Genomic DNA, 17,766 nt, shown 5'->3' on the forward strand with positions numbered 1-17,766 from the left:
GTGCAGACCACTGCACATAGCGGGAATATTGCTGAGTGTGGACGTTAAACAACAAACAAACAAAACTATTTTGCTGATTTTATGCAACATTTTTTCATGACCCCAACCTATAATAAAGGATTCCTTTAGTCCTTTAGTCCTTTAGCTGTTATAACAAGCACTGAGGATCTAGTCTCCATGGAGTCTTTTCTGTGGGATGGAGCAGGATAAAGCATTTAAAAACTGAAATTCAAGTAATAAACTCTACCATCAAATACAAAGTAGATGTACATTTGTTCTCCTCAAGTGAGGATAGAGCTTTTTGTAAAAGGGGACACACAATTTGTGATCATTAGCCCAATATTGGTCCATTAAATGTCATTTTTGTTAGAAACATGCCACCAATGATTTTTATATGTTGACATGATTAGTATGCTTCTAAAATTGAGGGGGTGGGTGTGTATGAGGGGGTGATTGTGTGTGTGTGTGTGGGGGGGGGGGGGGCTTAGGAAACCTTTTCGAGATCTGTTTTTGCTGCTTATGTTTCAACACCATCAGTATGATTAATTCCCTAGACATAAATTGAACAACCTTGAAATCACGCCAGTAACATGATGGTACATATTTTCATCAAGCTAGTGGCTATGTATCCGTTGCTGAATTAAACCAGAGACCATATATCTAAACTATGCAATTCTGAAGAGGGTCATATTCCCCAGCTAAAGTTTCACAATCTGTACATTCCTTCCTGGGTTTCATCTCAAGTTTCAAAGTCATTAAGTTTCAAAGTCGTGATTACATGTAGTACCAGATGCAATATTCAATACATTTTCATCACCATGTTCTGGGTGTGATCTGATTACCCAGCTTTCTGTCTACACACCACATGACAGGATCCTGGTACATATGTTACCGAATTGCATGAAATCATTGATTTTTTCCAGGATTAATACAGAAGGTTGTTATCATAATTCATAAAGAGATGAGCATGGTTTTGTGTCGATTTTAGCAATATTCCAGCTATACCATTACAATTGCTGAGATATTTCGTAAAAGCAACTCACTTACCACTCAACTCAACCACACTGACACACTTGAATAGAAGTAAACGAGTATGCTTTAATTTACACCACAATTATCAATATTCCATCGCAACAGGGGACACCAGAAATGGGCTTCACATATTGTACCCATGTGGGAAATCGAACCCACACCTTTCAGTGTGAGGAGCGAACACTTAACCCACTAGGTTATACCTTCTCCCCTTAGCAGCTGATGCAGTTGATATAACATTGTTCACACCAGCCCCAATGTTACATTCACCATCGAATGAAATATATGATGATGATGATGATGATGATGATGATGATATGTTATTATGTAGATTAACATTCTGATGATCTACTACATCAAGAGAGGATGACACACAATCACCCTGGTAACATTAAATACCATTTAGCAACAGACCTAATTTTGAAACCTTGGTAACAAAACCACAATTGTTTCAGGCCTAAAATCCAGAAAGACAAATATTAATCAACAGACAGATATCAAACGATAAAATATAAAATATCAATCTGAGTATTAGACGAATTAGAACTCTATCCTGTTACCGTGACGATATGACAAGTGTATCCCCTTAACTTAACAGGCAGAAAACCACAACAAATACACAACACCAACCTCATGGTGAACTTTCCCCTTCACAGGATCTGGTTCCTGGGTCCATATTCCACACAACAATAGCCCAAGGTTGTGAAGTGACCAGCCCAGTCAGTCATAACACAACCCTTGTTCATATCACATGGTGGACATTAAACATAAGGCCCCAGGTGAAAAACAATGGCCGCTAATCAATTCCTTCCTTCACGTTCTGATATTAAAAATTCATTTTGGTAGTCACTATGGCGGAGTTAATTGGCCTGACGATCGCGTCGCCACAGTATAGTGTCTGCACACAGGCATGGGGTTAATTAATGGTCAAATATTCCATGTAATGGTATTACTCTCAAGGTATGTGATAACTAGCCATGGAGTGAATCAAAATAGCATTATATAAGTTGATCAACATGTTTCAGGAGTTACTCTGTCCAATGAGCTTCATGTTCAAATGGCCTGGGTTCAATTCCCATATGGGTACAATGAGTAAATCCCATTTCTAGTGGCCCCTGTCGTGATATTGCTGGAATATTGCTAAAAACGATGTAAAACTATACTGATTCATATTCAAGTGTGTCTGAGTGAGTGAGTTGGTTTTATACACTATTCCAGCAATATCTCATCCAGGTTCTACCCATCAAGTTCCGGGGTAGAATAGGTCCTTAGCAACCCTTGCTGTAAAAGGTGACTATGCCCTGTCAAAAAAATTTAACCTTGGCCTTGCAGGTTCACCAAAATTTGGCTTCACACATTGCATACATGTGACAAATCAAACCAGGCCTTCAACAAGACATGTTAATGCTTTAATCACATGACTGCCAAATTGAGTCAGAAATGTAATTTTGGGATAAATTGCACTAATATCATTAACTGTCATGGTCCTCAATGTCAATCAGATCATTGATAAAGACCAATGGAGACATGACTGCCTTCTGACTCATGAAACAATAAAAATGATCATCCTTCTTATCAAACTGCTCTGATAGACAGACGTAGTGATGTGGGATTCAAATGGAAATCTAAACACAACCAACCTGTTCAAATACATTCTAACAAAAGCATGCCAATTGAAACCAACAGCTTCCTTCTGCTAGCATCAGTGATACCAGCATGGGACGATCACATCAGAGATGTCCTTGAGAACAGCTTCAGAGTCTGGTGCTGCAGGTGATTACTGCCACACATGTGTAACCTGATGTTTATTTGTTATGGCTTTGCATTGATTGAAACTGAAAATGAGCTGTTGGAACTTTGTCACGACTACACGGAGAGACTATATTTCATATCTAATCAATACAGTTAGGTCAGCTGTATGCTCAGGTAACTCTTGCCTGTTAGAGTGAGTGAGTTCGGTTTAACGCCGCTTTTAAAAGTATTACAGTTATGGTGTGTCAGCTTAATGTGGGAGGAAAGCCCGAAGTGATGCAGGTCTCCGACGTTTACCACTTTGCTGAAACCCACGAGCCCGGGTATGGTGCTGACAAACCGTAACATAATCGGGGCAAACCGGGATTCGAACTCACAGTCATAGGTTTCTGGCGTGCCCAAGGGACACAACTCTGCACAGCGAATCACGGCACCTTAGACTGGCCACCCATGCCCCCAGACTGGCATTAGAAAATGAGGCTATTGAATCACTTGTGTAAAGAGAACGCATACACTGTTGTTCTGTCCAGATGCCATTTGGATATTGTAAATCATACAATTAATGCTAGCATGAAACTACCTTTGAACTATAAAAACTAATCAGCAAACAATACCACAAAGTAGTTATACTCCAATATGTCCAGATAAAAATGTGTCAATTTATTAATGCGAGCAAAGGACAGTGACATTGATTTAACAATTTACAGTATCCAAGAATCCAGGTCTCAGTGATTCCACTGATTTGATTTACCTTATGTTTATCCATTTGATTTACCCACGGATTTACCAAATTACATAGAGGATATTATATGAGTGTTCATGTTAAAGGACCGCCCCCGTGGTCCAGTGGTAGAGCATCCGCCCGGAGAGCAGAAGGTGCTGAGGTTCGATCCCTGGCCGCGTCATTCCAAAAGACGTTAAAAGATGGGACTTGTTGTTACCCTGTCTGGCACTCAGCATTAAGGGGCTAAATCAAGGATGGCAACAATCTTCAGCTATGACATCTTTTTAGTGTGATGTCATTCCAACCTTAGTCACAATAAGATTCAAATGATGTCAACAAAGGGGGCCTGATGACGGAAACAATACACTGTTTTGTCTCGTGACATGATATGACCCTGCCCTCATAGGTAATGAACACAGATCTTATTTAGGGTAGAGTTCATATTGTTAGCTGCCAGTTCTGGCCAGATGAAACACAGCATCTAATATTTCCCGAGTATCAGGTATCTTCAAGTACATGATCACATGTCATTGAGAGGTAACCTTGGATGAACGCTGAACATTGCTATAAACACTTCAGACATTAACAGATGAGGTTAGGTGAAATGGGGTTTAACGTCACGTCCAAGATTATTGCACTTCTATAGCGACGTGCATGTACGTATGTGTGTTTGTGTGGCTGCTTGTACTAGTCCGGAATGATGCCGATTTATAGTGCTAGCTCACTGAGATACCATGCCGCAGTTTAACATGAATATCCCTCTCAGACACAGTATACTGACTCTGAGCTGACCAGTCCTTGTTTAAGCCCCTTAATTCCGAGCGCCAGACAGGGTAACAACAAGTACTATCTTTTTACGTCTTTTGGTATGACGCGGCCAGGGATCGAACCCCGGACCTTTCGCTCTCCTGGCGGATGCTCTACCACTAGACCACAGAGGCGGTCCAGACATTAACAGAGACACTGACATTGGGCCTGGTTCTATGGAGCAATCTCATTAAAATCAGATCTTAGTTCTCGCTATAGCTAAACAAAGATCTGAGGACATCCCATAAAGGGTCACATCAGAACGACCTTTCATCCGACCAGTCAGAATACCAGATCATGAAACTGACAGTAGAAATGTGTTTTCTGATCATGCAACCTCGAAAACGTTAACACGGGGTATTCAGAACAACAGTCATAGTCTGTAAGACTGATTCCGTCAAAATTATAGTCTATCTCTCGCTTCCGTGGTATAAACATTTGAACAATTAAAGGAGGCGTTGCACAGTACGTGGAAAGCACTGCCATACAATCTCAACCAAATATTAGACATTCCGGAATGTTTTTTGTTCAGTTTTCAAAATTTTAATCAAGAACTGTGTCAACATATTTTTGATATATGGAAGTCGCCAGGTTGAAACAAGTGCCATAAAGCTGCTTTCTAATTGGCTGATGTCGACTTCTTGTTAGTCATTTCAGTGGTTGGTCGAAGTTTGCGAAAAGTTGTTCTGACTTGACCCATAATGGGATGTCCTCAGATCTTTGTTTAGCAGCAGCAAGAACTTAGATCTGATTTTAATGAGATTGTCTATGGAGCTGTATTTCCCTTTGCTAGGATCACTGATTTGAAGCCCAAATCATGATCCTTGGTCTGTGAGCACCTTGATTCTAAGGTTAATCTGCATCACACCAGGATTTCCTCACACATTAATCGGACCATGATATAACTGTCTCACTCAATACAAACACATACCAAATCAATTACTGACCAGTAGAGCTTCCTTATTGTTGAGAGTGTGTCATGTATCCAGCCAAGACCCTCTTCACCTTCTATCAGTCCAATATCATTCAGAGTTGCGACAGGGTAAGTGAATGGGACAAAGTGGGTTACAGTGACTATAAACATATCAGGTTTAACAATCCTCGGTATAACAATACCTGATGTCAGACTGATACAGGAGTGTACACTGATAACATACCTCCCGTGCCTTATCCACAGTGTACATAGTCTAGATATTAGTATTGTTGTTTATTGTTTATCATAAATATTGTACCAAATATGTATTGCCTGTTTATATCAATTATATACTTCTGCAAAGAAGTTGTAGAACACCTGATTCTGTCGTATTACTGTTGTTAATCTGTCATGGCCAATTTCAATTAAATCATATCTTAGTTCTCGCTATCGCTAAACAAGATCTGAGGACATCCCATTAAGGGTCACGTCAGAACGACCTTTCATCCAACCAATCAGAACGTCGCTTACCAGATCATGAAAGTCACAGTCGGAATGTGTTTTCTAATCATGCAACCACGAAATATTTAACACAGGGTATTCCGAACGACAGTTACAGGTTTTATTTTATCCATCATACAATCTAGGCCATCTATAAGCCATTCCGGAATGTTCTTCTTATCAGTTTTAATTTTTTTAAACGAGAATATGTCAAAATATGTTTCGAAGCATAGTCGCCAGTTTGAAACTAGTGTCGAAAAGCTCGAGAAAGCTGCCTTCTGATTGGCTAATGTCAATTTCTTGTCAGTCATTTCATTGGGCGGTCAAAATTTGCGAAAGGTCGTTCTGACGTGACCCGTAATGGGATGTCCTCAGATCTTTATTTAGCCGTAGCGAAAACTAAGATCTGATTTTAAAGAGATTGCTGTCATGGTATGAAAAGAATAATTGTTTGATTACTTAGAAGTTGACGGATGACAAAGTAGAGACAATTTATGGATAACAACTTCTTTATTACTATAAAGGCGACATTTTGGTATAGATCCTTATACCGTTGTCAAGCAAGGCGGCCTTAGGTATAAGGATGTGTATCGAAACGTCACCTTTACAGTAAATAAAGAAGTTGTTATCCATAGCAACCTTGCTTGACTATTTGGATAGTTTGGAGAAACTGATATGGATTGTTTGGAGTAACTGATATGGCTATATCAAGGAAACTGATATGGATAGTTTGGAGTAACTGATATGGACAGTTTGGAGAAACTGATATGGATAGTTTGGAGAAACTGATATGGATAGTTTGGAGAAACTGATATGGATAGTTTGGAGAAACTGATGAAATATACTGCATGTCAACATACAAGTAACAAATATGTTATAATAATTTTAGAATTTTCTCTTCTCGTGGGTCAGTGTTCTTCCAATATTTCATACAATGTTGACATCGCTATGCAGCTCTGTAATGACATGACATTTCTAGAATGTTGCAACTGTCACTCACCAATGTCATGAAATGACAACACTGTCTGTAGTTGTCAGAACAAAACACACAAAACATCTCAGCCTTCAGGCATGATGGATGCTACTTCTAGGCTCACCATTTATAGAAACATCAGATATTATTATTGCAATATGTTGTGATAACTTGTGAGAATATACTGGTAGGTTTCCTAAAAAACATTCTTTGCAAGTAAGAAGTCTCCTTTCCCTTATAGTGCCCAGTATTTGTGCAATTGTTTAATGATTTCTACTTCATTTAGATTGTGTTAAGTTATTCATGCATTATGTTTGCTTTGTCTGTTTGTTTGTTTGTTTGTTTATTGTTTAACGCCGCACTCAGCAATATTCCAGAATTATGATGGCGGTCTGCAAATAATCGAGTCTGGACCAGAAAATCCAGTGATTGATATCATGAGCATCGATGCATCAACCAAATCATCGAACCTGACCATCAAATCCCATTAGTCACCTCTTACAACAAGCATGGGTTGCTGAAGACCTATTCTAACCCAGATCTTCACAAGTCTCATGCATTATGATACAGTGAGAGAAACAATTACACAATATTTCAATATTGTCCAGCACCACAAACTGTGCTGATCTTCAGTTAAAGATAAACTGTAATCTGTGAGAGAACCATTACACAATGTTTCAATAATGTCCAGCACCACAAACTCTGTTCATCTGCAGAAGGGAAAACTGTACTCAAGGCCAGACATTTTCCACACCTATCCCAACAAAGAGGCAGGGATTGACTTCAATATCACCAACAACACTGAATAGCATGTGATAAAACTTGTACTGACCTTTAATGTCACAATGCAATATAGCCTAGCAGTGATTCAATGTTAAAACAATGTTAAACACATGGGTCACTTCCTATGCCAAGTGGCTGGTCTTAAACAACAAAGCTATTTATCACACATGTGTGAGGACTTGACTTTGAAGCTGAGACCAATAGTCATGAAGTTCTCAGTGATGTCATGTTAAGGATAGGTTTTATATGACCTTTTAGACTAACAATTAGTCTCTAAAATGAAAGAGCTAAAATTGTATTTTTGTTAAACTATCTTTGGCAAGGAGCCCAGAGATTGTTTTCATTTTCAGATTAATCTAGACATCCTGGGTATTTCTGTTTCAGGGTCTAGACTAATGACTAGTGCCAGACAGAAAGTTAGAATTCTTACAATTTAAACATTTATGTCTCTTGTATGTTTCCATTCATCCCCTAGTAAGAAAATTCTTGCATACATAATAATCAAAACGTTTGCATAAACCCCGAAGGAAATTTTCTCTCTTAAACAAATAAAAATGAAAAAACATCTTTCATTACTTAGTCAAATCTGCTTGATTTATACAAATATGACAAAAAAATAAACAATCAACAATCAAATTAGAAACTTGTGCAGAAATGTTTTCCTGAGGGTATTCTGTAATTACACAGAGGATTTTCTTGTTCATTCTAGAAAAGTTCAAACGTTGTTTTTGTCAATTTCAGCAATTAATGATGCACAAATCTGACATAAGAACTGAAATGTGATCTTAATATCTTAAATAAAGATTTTGTTTTCAAATTCCAAGCTTGTTAAACCCTGAGGCCCCCAGCTGTGAACAATGGCACAATTCAGTGCAGTTAGTCAGAAGTTGTCGTATGGAAACATTTACACATAAAACTCTACCAACTGTTCCCATATGTTCCTATATTGCAGCAATGTTGGAAAAATGTCACTACAGCAAGATTCAAGTGCACATGCCCCAGGAATGCTGCAGTAGAGGGCATTTCAAGCGTGGAATTAACTATTGGCGGGGAATTTCGGTTTTATTCCAATATTTCGTCTGCAGGGGATTCCCTTTCATATGAAATATTGAACCTTTGGAACAAAGTGTTAGAATTTGTGTGTTCTTGATTCCATCTGATCATTCATTGACACAAGATTGGAACAAAATACAACCGTCACAATATTTGGGGTTTGCTTGTAATGAGAGTTGTGAAAACACGATCAACTGAATTATTTGATAGGCATTACATAGAAGTTGACGGATGACAAAGTAGAGAAACTTTATGGATAACAACTTCTTTTTTCACTGTAAATGGTGATGTTTCGGTATAGAGCCTTATACCATTGTCAAGCAAGACAGTCAATCTTGCTTGATGGTATAAGGATCTATACGGACACATCGCCTTTACACTAATTAAAGAAGTCGTAATCCATAAATTGTGTCTAAATTGTCAAGATAAACTATAAAAAGTTGTAGCTTAGGATGAACGTATGTAATTTTTTTGTTTAAATTTAATAAACAATAAGAGTTAAAGAGAATTAGCAAGGTAATTGAGAATGGGTCATGGAATAATATCTCTACTGCAGATTAATACCACCAGGCTGTCCCAAGGATAAATCAAAAGAAGCAAGAGCCCTCAGCACCTAACTGTTAACTGTAAAAATATGAAGCTTTTAAGCATAAAAAATCTCAATTAAAGAAGGAGTTTTCAGTACGGTAAATGTTGCAGGTAGAGCTCTGTGTGAAACTGAGGCTTGTATCTGTGTATCTGGCTAATCAGTCAAAATGAAATTGATAACATGCAGTTTGAGCTAACAGACAAAGAAAGGGTAGATCCAATTTGTTGGAGTAACTATTTGACCCCCTTGAGGTCACAGATCTGTGTTTTCCAAAGATGACCAGAGACAATTCTTCCAAATAGCAGATTTACATTTAGACATGATCAGATGATCCGATTACCGACACATATGAATGAATGTAAATATTGAATGAACCTGCAGTGTAAAGGTTCCAAAAAGGTACGGGGGCACAATTGGCCCACTCGTCTAAGGCGCTGCGATTCGTTGCGTAGAGTTGCATCCCTTTGGCATGCCAGAAAGCTATGATTATGTTCACCACGATTATGTTTCCAGGTTTGTCAGCACCATACCCGTGCTGTTGATTTCACCGAAGTGGTAAAACATCTGAGACCTACATCACCTCGGACTTTCCTCCCACATTAAGCTGACACACTGCGATATAACTGGAATAATGTTAAAAGTGGCGTTAAACCCTACTCACTCACTCACTCACTCACCCCAAAAAGATACTGAGCATAACCCAACTACATTTAACTACATCACCTATGTAAGGGACACAACTCTTGCTCACTACAACTCATGGTAGCCAGTAGTAAACATACAGTGTATTTAAGTACTACCCATGAACCAAACAGCAATATGAAAACCTTAGCAAAGAGAACATGCAATTTTTAAAATGATCCCTTAGAAGCATGGTTAGACAGAGCATCCTTTAATGAGTACATTGATGCAGTGTTAGATGCTAAAGAGACTCACAGATTTTCTGCAACATCATTTCGGCATCCCCATTATCTTTAATTGCTTTGACTTTAATAAGGGTAAGACTAACATTTAGTTCCAGAAATAAAGTTATGATATTTAAAAATATATCTACAATATAGAAAATAAAATCCAAATGGAACCCAGAACAATGATTAATTTGCTGAGGCAATCTAGACTTGCCATAATTCTAGACTTGAGTCGAATTCCCTTTTTAATTCATTCTCTAGGGTCTGGGAGACACATAGTTATGACAAGGACACCTTTCATTCTTAAATTTGAAAAATTAATGGAGACAAAATGTTCCTTAAAAATGTATTTGAACAGATATAAACAGTCTGAAATTGGTAACTTTTTATCATCTCAATTTTTTCATAACAACCTACCTCCCTTTTAATAAGAGACATGAGGTAATGTCAGGCTTTCAGCCTTTTAAGAAAAACATTTATATTTTCAAATTGTCATGAAATATTAATGTAGGAATACAAAGGTACGAACCATATTCCTCATTTTTAACTCCACATGTCCATTCCAGTGTAAGCCTGAAGAGTGTACTGGTACATACTTCTCACATGGGATCTGAGGAAGTGTTACACTCCCCTGGGCGATATCTGTCATAATCTTTGATAGAGGAGAGGGAGGGTCAGGTCGCCCTGCAGCACCAGTGTATGCCCTGTAGCACCTGTGTATGCCCTGTAGCATCTAGGGGATATCATGCTGTATACTCCAGCATGGGGGATAAGTATATAGGTAATAGGGTGTGTGCACTAGGAGACCCTTGGGACATTAACTGGGACTTGATGTCTTGAGAATCCTCACTTGATTGGGTAAATTTAATTGGATCCTTTCCAGTGCATCTTCAGAGTTTCATAAGTCATAATTTGTCGTGTTTGTGATTTTTGTTTGAAGGGTAATCAATCAAAATGATTAAATTACATCATAAAAAAATTCAAATTAGCCAGTCTGTTTTAAAATTAATCATCTAAGACTTAAAACACATGAATTTTATTGACTTACAATTGCTCCTAGGCCCAGATTAACACTTTGTAGAAGGTAGCGATAACACAGTTTAAAGCTTAAAGTCAACAGCTTCCACGCCTAGATGATAGTCTGTAAGTCCCATTAATCCGGCATTGTTGGTTGCATATGATTATTTCGGATTAACGAGTATGTGGGATAAAAGAAATTAGGTATTATCAACGTTCGTGATCGAAAATTGGACAACTACATGATAGATAACGATTCAAACATGTTGTAATAAAAAAGGAAAAAGGAAATGTTCATATTGTTGTGTTACATTGTTCTCGGAATATGTTTTCTAATCATGCAACCTCTAAAACAAAACACAAAGTTTATCTCTGCAGCCGTTTAAATATGCAGCAACTCGCCGACTCGTCTCGCATCAAAACATGGGGCTATGTACTCGCGGGCAGATGACCATGGAGTACGCTGATCACCGTGTCGGATTAACGAGACTGATTAATGAGTGATTTCAGCAAATCGTTGCAAATTAGGTGTGTCGGAGTCGGAGTGTGAGACTGTCGGATTAACGGGTCTAAACAGCACTGATTTTATCGGTTCCCATATTTGTGTATATATATACAGTAAACTGTGTTTATAACAAACATGCTTATAACAAACTGGTGGATATAACATACTGGGTTTTTTATCCCTAGCATTTGCTGTATATAGCCTTAATATCCTATATATCCTGTTATAACCATAGTTTACTGTAATAACATGTACAAAATGAAACAGGCCTGAAATTCCTTCATTCCAGCCAGTACCAGGTTGCATTATAAGTTTGTGATAAATAATAGTTGAGCATTTATTCGCTAGTGCCACATCTAATGTTATTGCGATTGTGATGCTCTTATTTATAAATATGTATGTGCGTTTATTAATAAACTGAGACTTTGTGCTGATCTAGCCCAATTTTACTTTGGGGTAATAAAGTGTTATCTTAAATTCACCCCATTCACACTGAAACAATAAAACTTAGAATGAATGTTTACTGGACATTAATAGGAATGTCGCTATAGACGGTGATGACATTAAGTGATAAGGTAAGGGGAAGTGAAATGGGATTTAATGTCACACACAAGATTATTTCACTTATATAGTGACATACATGCGTGTGTGTGGTTGCTTGTACTAGTCTGACTAATTTCAGTTTTATAATGCTAGCCCTCTGAGATACCATCCCGCAGTTTAACATGGATACCACACTCAGACACAGTATACTAACTCTGAGCCAGTCGTTGATTTTTCCCCTTAATGCTGAGCACAATCAAGGTAACAGCAAGTCTTTTGGTATGACGCGACCAGGGATCAAACCACTACCTTCCATTCTCTGTGTAGACACTCCATCCATCACCATGGATGTGGTCTTTAAGTGATGAAAGATTTCCTGGTGTCACCTGGGGCTTATGAAACACCTTGTTGTGGTACAATAAGTATCTCCATGGCATGATACACAATATGATACATAACTCCTCTTGTTAAGGTGAGTGAGTGAGTGAGTTGGGTTTAACGCCGCTTTTAACAGCATTCCAGTTATATCACGGCATGTCAGCTTAATGTGGGAGGAAAGCCCGAAGTGATGCAGGTCTCAGATGTGAACCACTTCGGTGAAACCCACGAGCACGGGTGTGGTGCTGACAAACCTAGAAACATAATTGGGGAGAACAGGGATTCAAACCCACAATCATAGGTTTCTGGCGTGCCCAAGGGACGCAACTCTGCACAGCGAATCGCGGTGCCTTAGACGACTGGGCTACCCGTGCCTCCTCTTGTTAAGGAGATACAATGCCAAGGAAAGATATCATGGCCAAACCATAGCATATCTCGTATGGGACAAGGTAGGTTAAATGCACTTTTAGGCGCACTGGAAATGTACTGGGTACCCGGTAGGAAGAGATGATAATGTGACAGTTCTAGCCTCTCAAAGCCAGATTTGGCTGTATACTCCCCAGGGAGATGAGTTAATGAGTGAGTATGGCTTTATGCTACTTTTGGCAATATTCTAGCAATATCGCAACAGGAGACACCAGAATTGGGCTTCACACATTGCACCCATGTGGGGAATCGAACCTGGGTCTTTGGCGTGATGAGCAAACGCTTTAACCACTAGGCTACCCAACTGCCCCCCAGGGAGCGGAGAACGATAATCGAGTGCACACTGATCTATAGCCAGGGGTAATTATGTTAGCCATTTGAGCATGAACCTCTTGTATGGAGTCTAGCACAATATAAGAACATAGATTATTAAAATTTGAAAGTTACAGAAAACTTACTGTCCAGTACTTGTACCATAGTACAAAGTATCACCAAACCATCGGTGACTGGTTACACTGGAATCTGCTGACATTGCCAGTACTACGTACCTGAGACTGCGGAAGCGGGGTGTGCTCCTCCATCTTGTAGGATGCTACGTGATGTCTCTCTTGAGTAATCAAGTAGGTTACACAGGCAGGTCTCTACACTGGCATTTCACTCCCTGCACAACAAGACAACACACTTACTCTATGACATGCTTATTATAATGCAAGTGAATCTGGTATGGCAATTATGCTACATGAATAATGCATGGCAACAATTTGACAACACTCAACACACCCTAACCCTAACCCTAACCCTAACCCTAACCAGTCACAGGTAAAGTAGCATTCCATGCTGACCCGCACTACAGATGATGATGGGAACCTATAAGAACATGAAGATGAGGAAGTATGGCGAAACCTCTTAACTCCATCTTCTGACCCTCTGTGAATCCTCCTGTTATGACTGCTCCCCAGCAACCTGATCGTAAGGGCTGACTAAATGGATCGGGTGGTCCATTTGTTGATTGGGTGTCTTCCTGACCCTGATGAATCATTGCTCATATCAATCACTGGATTGTCTGGTCCAGACTCGGTTATATACAGGCTGCCATCATATAGCTGGAATACTGCTGTGTGTGGCATTAAATACACACATGCACACACACAATATTTTTCTCTTAATGAAGATGAACACAGTTTGTGATGCTGGACAAAATTTATATCACTGATGAAAAGGTGTGCATGCTTCTTTCCTGAACTACAGTAAAGTCTGTTCACCCCACAACCATCTATAGAACTGTAGTTCTTTAATGATATAGTTTAAGTCAGCCTATCACCAGTTTGAATTAATGCAGCTGAGGATCAGCATAAAAGTCAATTCAATCATGGCACATAGTGAATTCTTTTGAATTCATTTAGAAATTTAACATAAGTTCATGACTGTCTATACAAAGAGCCCCTTTCAATCTGTGACGGATAGTTTCTGATTTTTGGGCAAGTTTCAGGTGTCCCACAAACAATGATTATATGTGTGCTTCATTAACCTGACATTTTAACCATCTTCAGCAATATTCCAGCGATGTTCCAATAATGGACTTGACATGTTGCAGCCGTTTTGGTATTGAACCTGGATCTTTGGTGTGATGACTACCACACTGCCCTTAACAGTTTCGATAGATGAATATAGATGAGGAGCAGAAGGACAAGGATGAGGAGAGAAACTCATCATTAAACAACTGTTTGGAAACAATTTGTTAGATGAGTGAGTGAGTGAGTGAGTATGGTTTTACGCCGTTTTTAGCAATATTCCAGCAATATCACGGCGGGGGACACCAGAAATGGGCTTCACACATTGTACCCATGTCGGGATTCGAACCCGGGTCTTTGGCATGACGAGCGAACGCTTTAACCACTAGGCTACCCGACCGCCCCATATGTTAGATGATTATCCTGATCATGAGTAACTGTCATCAGCAGTAGATTTTAACATATGTAGCTGTGTTGGTATTTCAGATGCTCCTAATGACAATTAACTGATTACGTTGATATACACCTGACTGGAGGGATCAGTGAGGGAGACCCACTTTGTGGAATGTCTTTATAGCCAATTACTTGAACCAAGTAGGGTAAGACTTTATCAGTTTGAACCCCTTTGTCCCCAATTTACACAATAGATCATTCAAAGATTATGTACATCATGTACATAGTCACACAAAGGTACAGTCTTATGGTTCACTAAATACATGCTGATTCGTATATTATATAGGCCCTTGATATTGTTCACATCATCAGCTGTGTGCATACCAAACAGACATCTCATTGAGGACATCTCCCATACAGACATCTCACTGAGGACATCTCCCATACAGACATCTCCCATACAGGCATCTCATTGAGGACATCTCCCATGCAGACATCTCATTGAGGACATCTCCCATACAGACATCTCATTGAGGACATCTCCCATACAGACATCTCATTGAGGACATCTCCGATGCAGACATCTCATTGAGGACATCTCCCATACAGACATCTCATTGAGGACATCTCCCATACAGACATCTCATTGAGGACATCTCCCATACAGACATCTCATTGAGGAGATATCTCCCATACAGACATCTCATTGAGGACATCTCCCATACAGACATCTTATTGAGGAGGACATCTCCCATACAGACATCTCATTGAGGAGGACATCTCCCATACAGACATCTCATTAAGGAGGACATCTCCCATACAGACATCTCATTGAGGAGACATCTCCCATACAGACATCTCATTGAGGAGACATCTCCCATACAGACATCTCATTGAGGAGGACATCTCCGATACAGACATCTCATTGAGGAGGACATCTCCGATACAGACATCTTATTGAGGAGGACATCTCCCATACAGACATCTCATTGAGGAGACATCTCCCATACAGACATCTCATTGAGGACATCTTCCATACAGACATCTCATTGACGACATCTCCCATACAGACATCTCATTGGGGAGGACATCTCCCATACAGACATCTCATCGAGGAGGACATCTCCCATACATACATCTCATCGAGGAGGACATTTCCATTACAGACATCTCATCGAGGACTTCTCTGATTTTGAAGAATGGAGTGTTTTGTCTTAACATAGGTGCAATAGATATTTTTACTTATTTTCAAAACTAAAGATGAATTCTGAAGGAAGGTACCTTTTCTGTGAATTTGTTGTGTTCATTATTTGTTTTCTACTTTATCAATTCAGGAATGTGCCAAACAATTTACAGATGTATTAAATATGAGGACTTTTCACAACGAATCTCTGAGTTCAAAGACTCTTCACACGTATGCCAACACTTCTTCATATAGGTAAAAAGGAATTATATGTAGGTCAATGAGAGGCACAAATCTTTGAAGAGCAAAAAATAAATGATTGGTTTGAAAAAGATAAAACCTGGTGAGACAGAGAGAATGACATTTCATACCGTATATAAACTAGACACACACAATTCTTACATCAATTGGTAAGAAACCTAAACCCCATTCTCTTTCTAATAACAACATATCTATCTGTACCTTATATTATACCACAAAGATTATTTTCCAAGGCCCTTGATGGGTTTTAACAGGTTCTATACCTAATATTTAATTTACCAGCTATAAGAACTTTTTTTAGTAAGTCAAGACTTTGACAAAAAATATTCTTTAGATTTTAAAGAGAAAGCTCCTGCTGGGACTGAAGAACAACGTGAAAGATGTCAGACAACAACATTCACATCAATTGCGAGCAAATCACATTCTCTTTCGTATATCTATTTCAGAATATCACACTACATACATACATTCTTGTTGGCCACCTGTTTGTCTTGACATACTATGGCATGTTTGATTTACAGCCCCGATTAGATGACACTATTTACCAGACTGTCCTGGGCTGACCAAGCCGTCATATCTATGTACATAGGTAAACACCACGGCCTATTGTTCACTGCATGTAATGTTCTGTCAACACTCAGGAATCCATTTCAGAGTGCATGATCTTATTGGGCCAAGTGGCTTGTACATGTATAAATTGTTGGAGAAGTGGGAATTTCCGGCAAACCACTGTTTACATGTAATGAAATTCTCATACGACAATTTATATATATTACAAGCATGGCAAGCAAACTGCTTCATAATAATGAGATCAGCTCTAAAATATTTATATCATTGTGATAGTGATATAAGAATACATTATTGGTCGGTGATATCTATAACTATAATTTTCTCCACTGTTACCAACATGTGTTCTTCAATATCCGGGGCGGTCGGGTAGTCTAGTGGTTAAAGCGTTCGCTCATCACGCTGAAGACCTGAGTTCGATTCCCGTACAATGTGTGAAGCCCATTTCTGGTGTCCCCGCCGTGATATTGCTGGAATATTGCTAAAAGCGGCGTTAAATCATACTTACTCACTCACTCACTCACGCTTCAATATCCATTTCACATGAGTTAATATTTCAGAAAAATTATACATTTGTAATGAAATATTGGTAAGGCATGATATGGGGAAAATAGGAATATCATATTCATCATTTGTTCTTAAAAATGTCACATACCACAATAAAGGAATCATGATAATAAAGGAATTATGATGATATATTAATACCGAATACAGTACCACAGGTCTTTGATAGGCATTTATAGATGTTGATAATTGAAGGAGTATAAAGTGGCGTGACATTGTGTGTGAAGAAGACAGAAGTTACAATCCAGTTATCATAGCTGTTAATCCTTTATTCTGGATATTCACTCAAGGGTTTATAATTAAAATATACTCAGGAATACCAAATCTGGTTTTACCCATAAGGGTAGGTAAACAGGTCGGGTATAATAACTTTCTCATATTAG

This window comes from Haliotis cracherodii, unplaced genomic scaffold (genome assembly GCF_022045235.1).
Source record: "Haliotis cracherodii isolate W230 unplaced genomic scaffold, xgHalCrac1.p SCAF_1, whole genome shotgun sequence".
Lineage (NCBI taxonomy): Eukaryota > Metazoa > Mollusca > Gastropoda > Lepetellida > Haliotidae > Haliotis > Haliotis cracherodii.